A 13,073-nucleotide genomic window follows, 5' to 3' on the forward strand; every position below is an offset into this window, starting at 1 on the left:
CTTATCTATCTAATAGGATGACGACAGCTGTCCAAAACTGCATCCCACCACAAGAAACACTCCGGAGTAATCACGGGAGAATGCTAAAATCCTCAGTGACATAGTGAGGGGTTGCACAGCTTCTTCTTCTCTGAGGCTATTTACTCATCTAAGAGTGCTACTCAAACTGATGGGGTGCAGCTGTGGGACCCTATTTTCAGAGATGATGTCCTCCACCCAAGTCTCAAAAAGCTGGAAGGGTCTTCAGGAGAGGTGGGTAGTCGAGCTAGGCTATCAGACGGTCACCTTTGTAGCTGTAGTGTCATCTTTCCTATGGTTACATTCAGGGGTGGACAGAGGCAGACATGTTATTGGTGGAATTGTGCAACTGCACAATGGCCAAGAAGTAAGGGGACCCATTTCCACCTTCAAAGCATATGAAATTGTGCTTTTTGATGAGTTATTGGTCTGATCATTAGCATAAAGACAGAATATAACATTTCTGCCCAACAAAACCATTAATATGAGGCATTCAGGTAGGACAAGCTTAACATTTCTATTACCTGTATGCCCATATTAATAAGTTATATATGTCTCGAGGGGTGACAGATTCCCAATGGGGCATAAACACACATATATTAATTCTTATCTATCTAATAGGATGACGACAGCTGTCCAAAACTGCATCCCACCACAAGAAACACTCCGGAGTAATCACGGGAGAATGCTAAAATCCTCAGTGACATAGTGAGGGGTTGCGCACCCTATTCTTCTCTGAGGCTATTTACTCATCTAAGAGTGCTACTCAAACTGATAGGGTGCAGCTGTGGGACCCTATTTTCAGAGATGATGTCCTCCACCCAAGTCTCAAAAAGCTGGAAGGGTCTTCAGGAGAGGTGGGTAGTCGAGCTAGGCTATCAGACCGTCACCTTTGTAGCTGTAGTGTCATCTTTCCTATGGTTACATTCAGGGGTGGACAGAGGCAGACATGTTATTGGTGGAATTGTGCAACTGCACAATGGCCAAGAAGTAAGGGGACCCATTTCCACCTTCAAAGCATATGAAATTGTGCTTTTTGATGAGTTATTGGTCTGATCATTAGCATAAAGACAGAATATAAAATTTCTGCCCAACAAAACCATTAATATGAGGCATTCAGGTAGGACAAGCTGAACATTTCTATTACCTGTATGCCCATATTAATAGGTTATATATGTCTCGAGGAGTGACAGATACCCAATGGGGCATAAACACACATATATTAATTCTTATCTATCTAATAGGATGACGACAGCTGTCCAGACCTGCATCCCACCACAAGAAACACTCCGGAGTAATCACGGGAGAATGCTAAAATCCTCAGTGACATAGTGAGGGGTTGCGCACCCTCTTCTTCTCTGAGGCTATTTACTCATCTAAGAGTGCTACTCAAACTGATAGGGTGCAGCTGTGGGACCCTATTTTCAGAGATGATGTCCTCCACCCAAGTCTCAAAAAGCTGGAAGGGTCTTCAGGAGAGGTGGGTAGTCGAGCTAGGCTATCAGACGGTCACCTTTGTAGCTGTAGTGTCATCTTTCCTATGGTTACATTCAGGGGTGGACAGAGGCAGACATGTTATTGGTGGAATTGTGCAGCTGCACATTGGCCAAGAAGTAAAGGGACCCATTTCCACCTTCAATGCATATGAAATTGTGCTTTATGTTGAGTTATTGGTCTGATCATTGGCATAAAGTCAGAATATAACATTTCTCCACAACAAAACCATTAATATGAGGCATACAAGTAGGACAAGCTTAACATTTCTATTACCTGTATGCCTATATTAATAGGTTATATATGTCTCGAGGGGTGACAGATTCCCAATGAGGCATAAACACACATATATTAATTCTTATCTATCTAATAGGATGACGACAGCTGTCCAGACCTGCATCCCACCACAAGAAACACTCCGGAGTAATCACAGGGAGAATGCTAAAATCCTCAGTGACATAGTGAGGGGTTGCGCACCCTCTTCTTCTCTGAGGCTATTTACTCATCTAAGAGTGCTACTCAAACTGATGGGGTGCAGCTGTGGGACCCTATTTTCAGAGATGACGTCCTCCACCCAAGTCTCAAAAAGCTGGAAGGGTCTTCAGGAGAGGTGGGTAGTCGAGCTAGGCTATCAGACGGTCACCTTTGTAGCTGTAGTGTCATCTTTCCTATGGTTACATTCAGGCGTGAACAGAGGCAGACATGTTATTGGTGGAATTGTGCAACTGCACAATGGCCAAGAAGTAAGGGGACCCATTTCCACCTTCAAAGCATATGAAATTGTGCTTTTTGATGAGTTATTGGTCTGATCATTAGCATAAAGACAGAATATAACATTTCTGCCCAACAAAACCATTAATATGAGGCATTCAGGTAGGACAAGCTTAACATTTCTATTACCTGTATGCCTATATTAATAGGTTATATATGTCTCGAGGGGTGACAGATTCCCAATGGGGCATAAACACACATATGTTAATTCTTATCTATCTAATAGGATGACGACAGCTGTCCAGAACTGCATCCCACCACAAGAAACACTCCGGAGTAATCACGGGAGAATGCTAAAATACTCAGTGACATAGTGAGGGGTTGCGCACCCTCTTCTTCTCTGAGGCTATTTACTCATCTAAGATTGCTACTCAAACTGATAGGGTGCAGCTGTGGGACCCTATTTTCAGAGATGATGTCCTCCACCCAAGTCTCAAAAAGCTGGAAGGGTCTTCAGGAGAGGTGGGTAGTCGAGCTAGGCTATCAGACGGTCACCTTTGCAGCTGTAGTGTCATCTTTCCTATGGTTACATTCAGGGGTGGACAGAGGCAGACATGTTATTGGTGGTATTGTGAAACTGCACAATGGCCAAGAAGTAAGGGGACCCATTTCCACCTTCAAAGCATATGAAATTGTGCTTTATGTTGAGTTATTGGTCTGATCATTAGCATAACGACAGAATATAACATTTCTCCACAACAAAACCATTAATATGAGGCATACAAGTAGGACAAGCTTAACATTTCTATTACCTGTATGCCTATATTAATAGGTTATATATGTCTCGAGGGGTGACAGATTCCCAATGAGGCATAAACACACATATATTAATTCTTATCTATCTAATAGGATGACGACAGCTGTCCAGACCTGCATCCCACCACAAGAAACACTCCGGAGTAATCACGGGAGAATGCTAAAATCCTCAGTGACATAGTGAGGGGTTGCGCACCCTCTTCTTCTCTGAGGCTATTTACTCATCTAAGAGTGCTACTCAAACTGATAGGGTGCAGCTGTGGGACCCTATTTTCAGAGATGATGTCCTCCACCCAAGTCTCAAAAAGCTGGAAGGGTCTTCAGGAGAGGTGGGTAGTCGAGCTAGGCTATCAGACGGTCACCTTTGTAGCTGTAGTGTCATCTTTCCTATGGTTACATTCAGGGGTGGACAGAGGCAGACATGTTATTGGTGGAATTGTGCAACTGCACAATGGCCAAGAAGTAAGGGGACCCATTTCCACCTTCAAAGCATATGAAATTGTGCTTTTTGATGAGTTATTGGTCTGATCATTAGCATAAAGACAGAATATAACATTTCTGCCCAACAAATCCATTAATATGAGGCATTCAGGTAGGACAAGCTTAACATTTCTATTACCTGTATGCCCATATTAATAGATTATATATGTCTCGAGGGGTGACAGATTCCCAATGGGGCATAAACACACATATATTAATTCTTATCTATCTAATAGGATATGACGACAGCTGTCCAGAACTGCATCCCACCACAAGAAACACTCCGGAGTAATTACGGGAGAATGCTAAAATCCTCAGTGACATAGTGAGGGGTTGCGCTCCCTCTTCTTCTCAGAGGCTATTTACTCATCTAAGAGTGCTACTCAAACTGATAGGGTGCAGCTGTGGGACCCTATTTTCAGAGATGATGTCCTCCACCCAAGTCTCAAAAAGCTGGAAGGGTCTTCAGGAGAGGTGGGTAGTCGAGCTAGGCTATCAGACGGTCACCTTTGTAGCTGTAGTGTCATCTTTCCTATGGTTACATTCAGGGGTGGACAGAGGCAGACATGTTATTGGTGGAATTGTGCAACTGCACAATGGCCAAGAAGTAAGGGGACCCATTTCCACCTTCAAAGCATATGAAATTGTGCTTTATGTTGAGTTATTGGTCTGATCATTAGCATAACGACAGAATATAACATTTCTGCACAACAAAACCATTAATATGAGGCATTCAGGTAGGACAAGCTTAACATTTCTATTACCTGTATGCCTATATTAATAGGTTATATATGTCTCGAGGGGTGACAGATTCCCAATGAGGCATAAACACACATATATTAATTCTTATCTATCTAATAGGATGACGACAGCTGTCCAGACCTGCATCCCACCACAAGAAATACTCCGGAGTAATCACGGGAGAATGCTAAAATCCTCAGTGACATAGTGAGGGGCTGCGCACCCTCTTCTTCTCTGAGAATATTTACTCATCTAAGAGTGCTACTCAAACTGATGGGGTGCAGCTGTGGGACCCTATTTTCAGAGATGATGTCCTCCACCCAAGTCTCAAAAAGCTGGAAGGGTCTTCAGGAGAGGTGGGTAGTCGAGCTAGGCTATCAGACGGTCACCTTTGTAGCTGTAGTGTCATCTTTCCTATGGTTACATTCAGGGGTGGACAGAGGCAGACATGTTACTGGTGGAATTGTGCAACTGCACAATGGCCAAGAAGTAAGGGGACCCATTTCCACCTTCAAAGCATATGAAATTGTGCTTTTTGATGAGTTATTGGTCTGATCATTAGCATAAAGACAGAATATAACATTTCTGCCCAACAAAACCATTAATATGAGGCATTCAGGTAGGACAAGCTTAACATTTCTATTACCTGTATGCCCATATTAATAGGTTATATATGTCTCGAGGGGTGACAGATTCCCAATGGGGCATAAACACACATATTTTAATTCTTATCTATCTAATAGGATGACGACAGCTGTCCAGAACTGCATCCCACCACAAGAAACACTCCGGAGTAATCACGGGAGAATGCTAAAATCCTCAGTGACATAGTGAGGGGTTGCGCACCCTCTTCTTCTCTGAGGCTATTTACTCATCTAAGAGTGCTACTCAAACTTATAGGGTGCAGCTGTGGGACCCTATTTTCAGAGATGATGTCCTCCACCCAAGTCTCAAAAAGCTGGAAGGGTCTTCAGGAGAGGTGGGTAGTCGAGCTAGGCTATCAGACGGTCACCTTTGTAGCTGTAGTGTCATCTTTCCTATGGTTACATTCAGGGGTGGACAGAGGCAGACATGTTATTGGTGGAATTGTGCAGCTGCACATTGGCAAAGTATAAAGGGACCCATTTCCACCTTCAAAGCATATGAAATTGTGCTTTATGTTGAGTTATTGGTCTGATCATTAGCATAAAGACAGAATATAACATTTCTCCACAACAAAACCATTAATATGAGGCATTCAGGTAGGACAAGCTTAACATTTCTATTACCTGTATGCCCATATTAATAGGTTATATATGTCTCGAGGGGTGACAGATTCCCAATGGGGCATAAGCACACATATATTAATTCTTATCTATCTAATAGGATGACGACAGCTGTCCAGACCTGCATCCCACCACAAGAAACACTCCGGAGTAATCACGGGAGAATGCTAAAATCCTCAGTGACATAGTGAGGGGTTGCGCACCCTCTTCTTCTCTGAGGCTATTTACTCATCTAAGAGTGCTACTCAAACTGATAGGGTGCAGCTGTGGGACCCTATTTTCAGAGATGATGTCCTCCACCCAAGTTTCAAAAAGCTGGAAGGGTCTTCAGGATAGGTGGGTAGTCGAGCTAGGCTATCAGATGGTCACCTTTGTAGCTGTAGTGTCATCTTTCCTATGGTTACATTCAGGGGTGGACAGAGGCAGACATGTTATTGGTGGAATTGTGCAACTGCACAATGGCCAAGAAGTAAGGGGACCCATTTCCACCTTCAAAGCATATGAAATTGTGCTTTTTGATGAGTTATTGGTCTGATCATTAGCATAAAGACAGAATATAAAATTTCTGCCCAACAAAACCATTAATATGAGGCATTCAGGTAGGACAAGCTGAACATTTCTATTACCTGTATGCCCATATTAATAGGTTATATATGTCTCGAGGGGTGACAGATACCCAATGGGGCATAAACACACATATATTAATTCTTATCTATCTAATAGGATGACGACAGCTGTCCAAAACTGCATCCCACCACAAGAAACACTCCGGAGTAATTACGCGAGAATGCTCAAATCCTCAGTGACATAGTGAGGGGTTGCGCACCCTCTTCTTCTCTGAGGCTATTTACTCATCTAAGAGTGCTACTCAAACTGATAGGGTGCAGCTGTGGGACCCCATTTCTCAGAGATGATGTCCTCCACCCAAGTCTCAAAAAGCTGGAAGGGTCTTCAGGAGAGGTGGGTAGTCGAGCTAGGCTATCAGACGGTCACCTTTGTAGCTGTAGTGTCATCTGTCCTATGGTTACATTCAGGGGTGGACAGAGGCAGACATGTTATTGGTGGAATTGTGCAACTGCACAATGGCCAAGAAGTAAGGGGACCCATTTCCACCTTCAAAGCATATGAAATTGTGCTTTTTGATGAGTTATTGGTCTGATCATTAGCATAAAGACAGAATATAACATTTCTGCCCAACAAAACCATTAATATGAGGCATTCAGGTAGGACAAGCTTAACATATCTATTACCTGTATGCCCATATTAATAGATTATATATGTCTCGAGGGGTGACAGATTCCCAATGGGGCATAAACACACATATATTAATTCTTATCTATCTAATAGGATGACGACAGCTGTCCAAAACTGCATCCCACCACAAGAAACACTCCGGAGTAATTACGCGAGAATGCTAAAATCCTCAGTGACATAGTGAGGGGTTGCGCACCCTCTTCTTCTCTGAGGCTATTTACTCATCTAAGAGTGCTACTCAAACTGATAGGGTGCAGCTGTGGGACCCTATTTTCAGAGATGATGTCCTCCACCCAAGTCTCAAAAAGCTGGAAGGGTCTTCAGGAGAGGTGGGTAGTCGAGCTAGGCTATCAGACGGTCACCTTTGTAGCTGTAGTGTCATCTTTCCTATGGTTACATTCAGGGGTGGACAGAGGCAGACATGTTATTGGTGGAATTGTGCAACTGCACAATGGCCAAGAAGTAAGGGGACCCATTTCCACCTTCAAAGCATATGAAATTGTGCTTTTTGATGAGTTATTGGTCTGATCATTAGCATAAAGACAGAATATAACATTTCTGCCCAACAAAACCATTAATATGAGGCATTCAGGTAGGACAAGCTTAACATTTCTATTACCTGTATGCCTATATTAATAGGTTATATATGTCTCGAGGGGTGACAGATTCCCAATGGGGCATAAACACACATATGTTAATTCTTATCTATCTAATAGGATGACGACAGCTGTCCAGAACTGCATCCCACCACAAGAAACACTCCGGAGTAATCACGGGAGAATGCTAAAATCCTCAGTGACATAGTGAGGGGTTGCGCACCCTCTTCTTCTCTGAGGCTATTTACTCATCTAAGATTGCTACTCAAACTGATAGGATGCAGCTGTGGGACCCTATTTTCAGAGATGATGTCCTCCACCCAAGTCTCAAAAAGCTGGAAGGGTCTTCAGGAGAGGTGGGTAGTCGAGCTAGGCTATCAGACGGTCACCTTTGCAGCTGTAGTGTCATCTTTCCTATGGTTATATTCAGGGGTGGACAGAGGCAGACATGTTATTGGTGGAATTGTGCAGCTGCACATTGGCCAAGAAGTAAAGGGACCCATTTCCACCTTCAAAGCATATGAAATTGTGCTTTATGTTGAGTTATTGGTCTGATCATTAGCATAAAGACAGATATAACATTTCTCCACAACAAAACCATTAATATGAGGCATACAAGTAGGACAAGCTTACCATTTCTATTACCTGTATGCCTATATTAATAGGTTATATATGACTCGAGGGGTGACAGATTCCCAATGAGGCATAAACACACATATATTAATTCTTATCTATCTAATAGGATGACGACAGCTGTCCAGACCTGCATCCCACCACAAGAAACACTCCGGAGTAATCACGGGAGAATGCTAAAATCCTCAGTGACATAGTGAGGGGTTGCGCACCCTCTTCTTCTCTGAGGCTATTTACTCATCTAAGAGTGCTACTCAAACTGATGGGGTGCAGCTGTGGGACCCTATTTTCAGAGATGATGTCCTCCACCCAAGTCTCAAAAAGCTGGAAGGGTCTTAAGGAGAGGTGGGTAGTCGAGCTAGGCTATCAGACGGTCACCTTTGTAGCTGTAGTGTCATCTTTCCTATGGTTACATTCAGGGGTGGACAGAGGCAGACATGTTATTGGTGGAATTGTGCAACTGCACATTGGCCAAGAAGTAAGGGGACCCATTTCCACCTTCAAAGCATATGAAATTGTGCTTTTTGATGAGTTATTGGTCTGATCATTAGCATAAAGACAGAATATAACATTTCTGCCCAACAAAACCATTAATATGAGGCATTCAGGTAGGACAAGCTTAACATTTCTATTACCTGTATGCCCATATTAATAGGTTATATATGTCTCGAGGGGTGACAGATTCCCAATGGGGCATAAACACACATATATTAATTCTTATCTATCTAATAGGATGACGACAGCTGTCCAGACCTGCATCCCACCACAAGAAACACTCCGGAGTAATCACGGGAGAATGCTAAAATCCTCTGTGACATAGTGAGGGGTTGCGCACCCTCTTCTTCTCTGAGGCTATTTACTCATCTATGAGTGCTACTCAAACTGATAGGGTGCAGCTGTGGGACCCTATTTTCAGAGAAGATGTCCTCCACCCAAGTCTCAAAAAGCTGGAAGGGTCTTCAGGAGAGGTGGGTAGTCGAGCTAGGCTATCAGACGGTCACCTTTGTAGCTGTAGTGTCATCTTTCCTATGGTTACATTCAGGGGTGGACAGAGGCAGACATGTTATTGGTGGAATTGTGCAACTGCACAATGGCCAAGAAGTAAGGGGACCCATTTCCACCTTCAAAGCATATGAAATTGTGCTTTATGTTGAGTTATTGGTCTGATCATTAGCATAACGACAGAATATAACATTTCTCCACAACAAAACCATTAATATGAGGCATACAAGTAGGACAAGCTTAACATTTCTATTACCTGTATGCCTATATTAATAGGTTATATATGTCTCGAGGGGTGACAGATTCCCAATGAGGCATAAACACACATATATTAATTCTTATCTATCTAATAGGATGACGACAGCTGTCCAGACCTGCATCCCACCACAAGAAACACTCCGGAGTAATCACGGGAGAATGCTAAAATCCTCAGTGACATAGTGAGGGGTTGCGCACCCTCTTCTTCTCTGAGGCTATTTACTCATCTAAGAGTGCTACTCAAACTGATGGGGTGCAGCTGTGGGACCCTATTTTCAGAGATGATGTCCTCCACCCAAGTCTCAAAAAGCTGGAAGGGTCTTCAGGAGAGGTGGGTAGTCGAGCTAGGCTATCAGACGGTCACCTTTGTAGCTGTAGTGTCATCTTTCCTATGGTTACATTCAGGGGTGGACAGAGGCAGACATGTTATTGGTGGAATTGTGCAACTGCACAATGGCCAAGAAGTAAGGGGACCCATTTCCACCTTCAAAGCATATGAAATTGTGCTTTTTGATGAGTTATTGGTCTGATCATTAGCATAAAGACAGAATATAAAATTTCTGCCCAACAAAACCATTAATATGAGGCATTCAGGTAGGACAAGCTGAACATTTCTATTACCTGTATGCCCATATTAATAGGTTATATATGTCTCGAGGGGTGACAGATACCCAATGGGGCATAAACACACATATATTAATTCTTATCTATCTAATAGGATGACGACAGCTGTCCAAAACTGCATCCCACCACAAGAAACACTCCGGAGTAATTACGCGAGAATGCTCAAATCCTCAGTGACATAGTGAGGGGTTGCGCACCCTCTTCTTCTCTGAGGCTATTTACTCATCTAAGAGTGCTACTCAAACTGATAGGGTGCAGCTGTGGGACCCTATTTTCAGAGATGATGTCCTCCACCCAAGTCTCAAAAAGCTGGAAGGGTCTTCAGGAGAGGTGGGTAGTCGAGCTAGGCTATCAGACGGTCACCTTTGTAGCTGTAGTGTCATCTGTCCTATGGTTACATTCAGGGGTGGACAGAGGCAGACATGTTATTGGTGGAATTGTGCAACTGCACAATGGCCAAGAAGTAAGGGGACCCATTTCAACCTTCAAAGCATATGAAATTGTGCTTTTTGATGAGTTATTGGTCTGATCATTAGCATAAAGACAGAATATAACATTTCTGCCCAACAAAACCATTAATATGAGGCATTCAGGTAGGACAAGCTTAACATTTCTATTACCTGTATGCCCATATTAATAGATTATATATGTCTCGAGGGGTGACAGATTCCCAACGGGGCATAAACACACATATATTAATTCTTATCTATCTAATAGGATGACGACAGCTGTCCAAAACTGCATCCCACCACAAGAAACACTCCGGAGTAATTACGCGAGAATGCTAAAATCCTCAGTGACATAGTGAGGGGTTGCGCACCCTCTTCTTCTCTGAGGCTATTTACTCATCTAAGAGTGCTACTCAAACTGATAGGGTGCAGCTGTGGGACCCTATTTTCAGAGATGATGTCCTCCACCCAAGTCTCAAAAAGCTGGAAGGGTCTTCAGGAGAGGTGGGTAGTCGAGCTAGGCTATCAGACGGTCACCTTTGTAGCTGTAGTGTCATCTTTCCTATGGTTACATTTAGGGGTGGACAGAGGCAGACATGTTATTGGTGGAATTGTGCAACTGCACAATGGCCAAGAAGTAAGGGGACCCATTTCCACCTTCAAAGCATATGAAATTGTGCTTTTTGATGAGTTATTGGTCTGATCATTAGCATAAAGACAGAATATAACATTTCTGCCCAACAAAACCATTAATATGAGGCATTCAGGTAGGACAAGCTTAACATTTCTATTACCTGTATGCCTATATTAATAGGTTATATATGTCTCGAGGGGTGACAGATTCCCAATGGGGCATAAACACACATATGTTAATTCTTATCTATCTAATAGGATGACGACAGCTGTCCAGAACTGCATCCCACCACAAGAAACACTCCGGAGTAATCACGGGAGAATGCTAAAATCCTCAGTGACATAGTGAGGGGTTGCGCACCCTCTTCTTCTCTGAGGCTATTTACTCATCTAAGATTGCTACTCAAACTGATAGGATGCAGCTGTGGGACCCTATTTTCAGAGATGATGTCCTCCACCCAAGTCTCAAAAAGCTGGAAGGGTCTTCAGGAGAGGTGGGTAGTCGAGCTAGGCTATCAGACGGTCACCTTTGCAGCTGTAGTGTCATCTTTCCTATGGTTATATTCAGGGGTGGACAGAGGCAGACATGTTATTGGTGGAATTGTGCAGCTGCACATTGGCCAAGAAGTAAGGGGACCCATTTCCACCTTCAAAGCATATGAAATTGTGCTTTATGTTGAGTTATTGGTCTGATCATTAGCATAAAGACAGATATAACATTTCTCCACAACAAAACCATTAATATGAGGCATACAAGTAGGACAAGCTTAACATTTCTATTACCTGTATGCCTATATTAATAGGTTATATATGTCTCGAGGGGTGACAGATTCCCAATGAGGCATAAACACACATATATTAATTCTTATCTATCTAATAGGATGACGACAGCTGTCCAGACCTGCATCCCACCACAAGAAACACTCCGGAGTAATCACGGGAGAATGCTAAAATCCTCAGTGACATAGTGAGGGGTTGCGCACCCTCTTCTTCTCTGAGGCTATTTACTCATCTAAGAGTGCTACTCATACTGATGGGGTGCAGCTGTGGGACCCTATTTTCAGAGATGATGTCCTCCACCCAAGTCTCAAAAAGCTGGAAGGGTCTTAAGGAGAGGTGGGTAGTTGAGCTAGGCTATCAGACGGTCACCTTTGTAGCTGTAGTGTCATCTTTCCTATGGTTACATTCAGGGGTGGACAGAGGCAGACATGTTATTGGTGGAATTGTGCAACTGCACATTGGCCAAGAAGTAAGGGGACCCATTTCCACCTTCAAAGCATATGAAATTGTGCTTTTTGATGAGTTATTGGTCTGATCATTAGCATAAAGACAGAATATAACATTTCTGCCCAACAAAACCATTAATATGAGGCATTCAGGTAGGACAAGCTTAACATTTCTATTACCTGTATGCCCATATTAATAGGTTATATATGTCTCGAGGGGTGACAGATTCCCAATGGGGCATAAACACACATATATTAATTCTTATCTATCTAATAGGATGACGACAGCTGTCCAGACCTGCATCCCACCACAAGAAACACTCCGGAGTAATCACGGGAGAATGCTAAAATCCTCAGTGACATAGTGAGGGGTTGCACAGCTTCTTCTTCTCTGAGGCTATTTACTCATCTAAGAGTGCTACTCAAACTGATGGGGTGCAGCTGTGGGACCCTATTTTCAGAGATGATGTCCTCCACCCAAGTCTCAAAAAGCTGGAAGGGTCTTCAGGAGAGGTGGGTAGTCGAGCTAGGCTATCAGACGGTCACCTTTGTAGCTGTAGTGTCATCTTTCCTATGGTTACATTCAGGGGTGGACAGAGGCAGACATGTTATTGGTGGAATTGTGCAGCTGCACATTGGCCAAGAAGTAAAGGGACCCATTTCCACCTTCAAAGCATATGAAATTGTGCTTTATGTTGAGTTATTGGTCTGATCATTAGCATAAAGACAGCTATAACATTTCTCCACAACAAAACCATTAATATGAGGCATACAAGTAGGACAAGCTTAACATTTCTATTACCTGTATGCCTATATTAATAGGTTATATATGACTCGAGGGGTGACAGATTCCCAATGAGGCATAAACACACA

This window comes from Ranitomeya imitator, chromosome 1, assembly GCF_032444005.1.
Source record: "Ranitomeya imitator isolate aRanImi1 chromosome 1, aRanImi1.pri, whole genome shotgun sequence".
Lineage (NCBI taxonomy): Eukaryota > Metazoa > Chordata > Amphibia > Anura > Dendrobatidae > Ranitomeya > Ranitomeya imitator.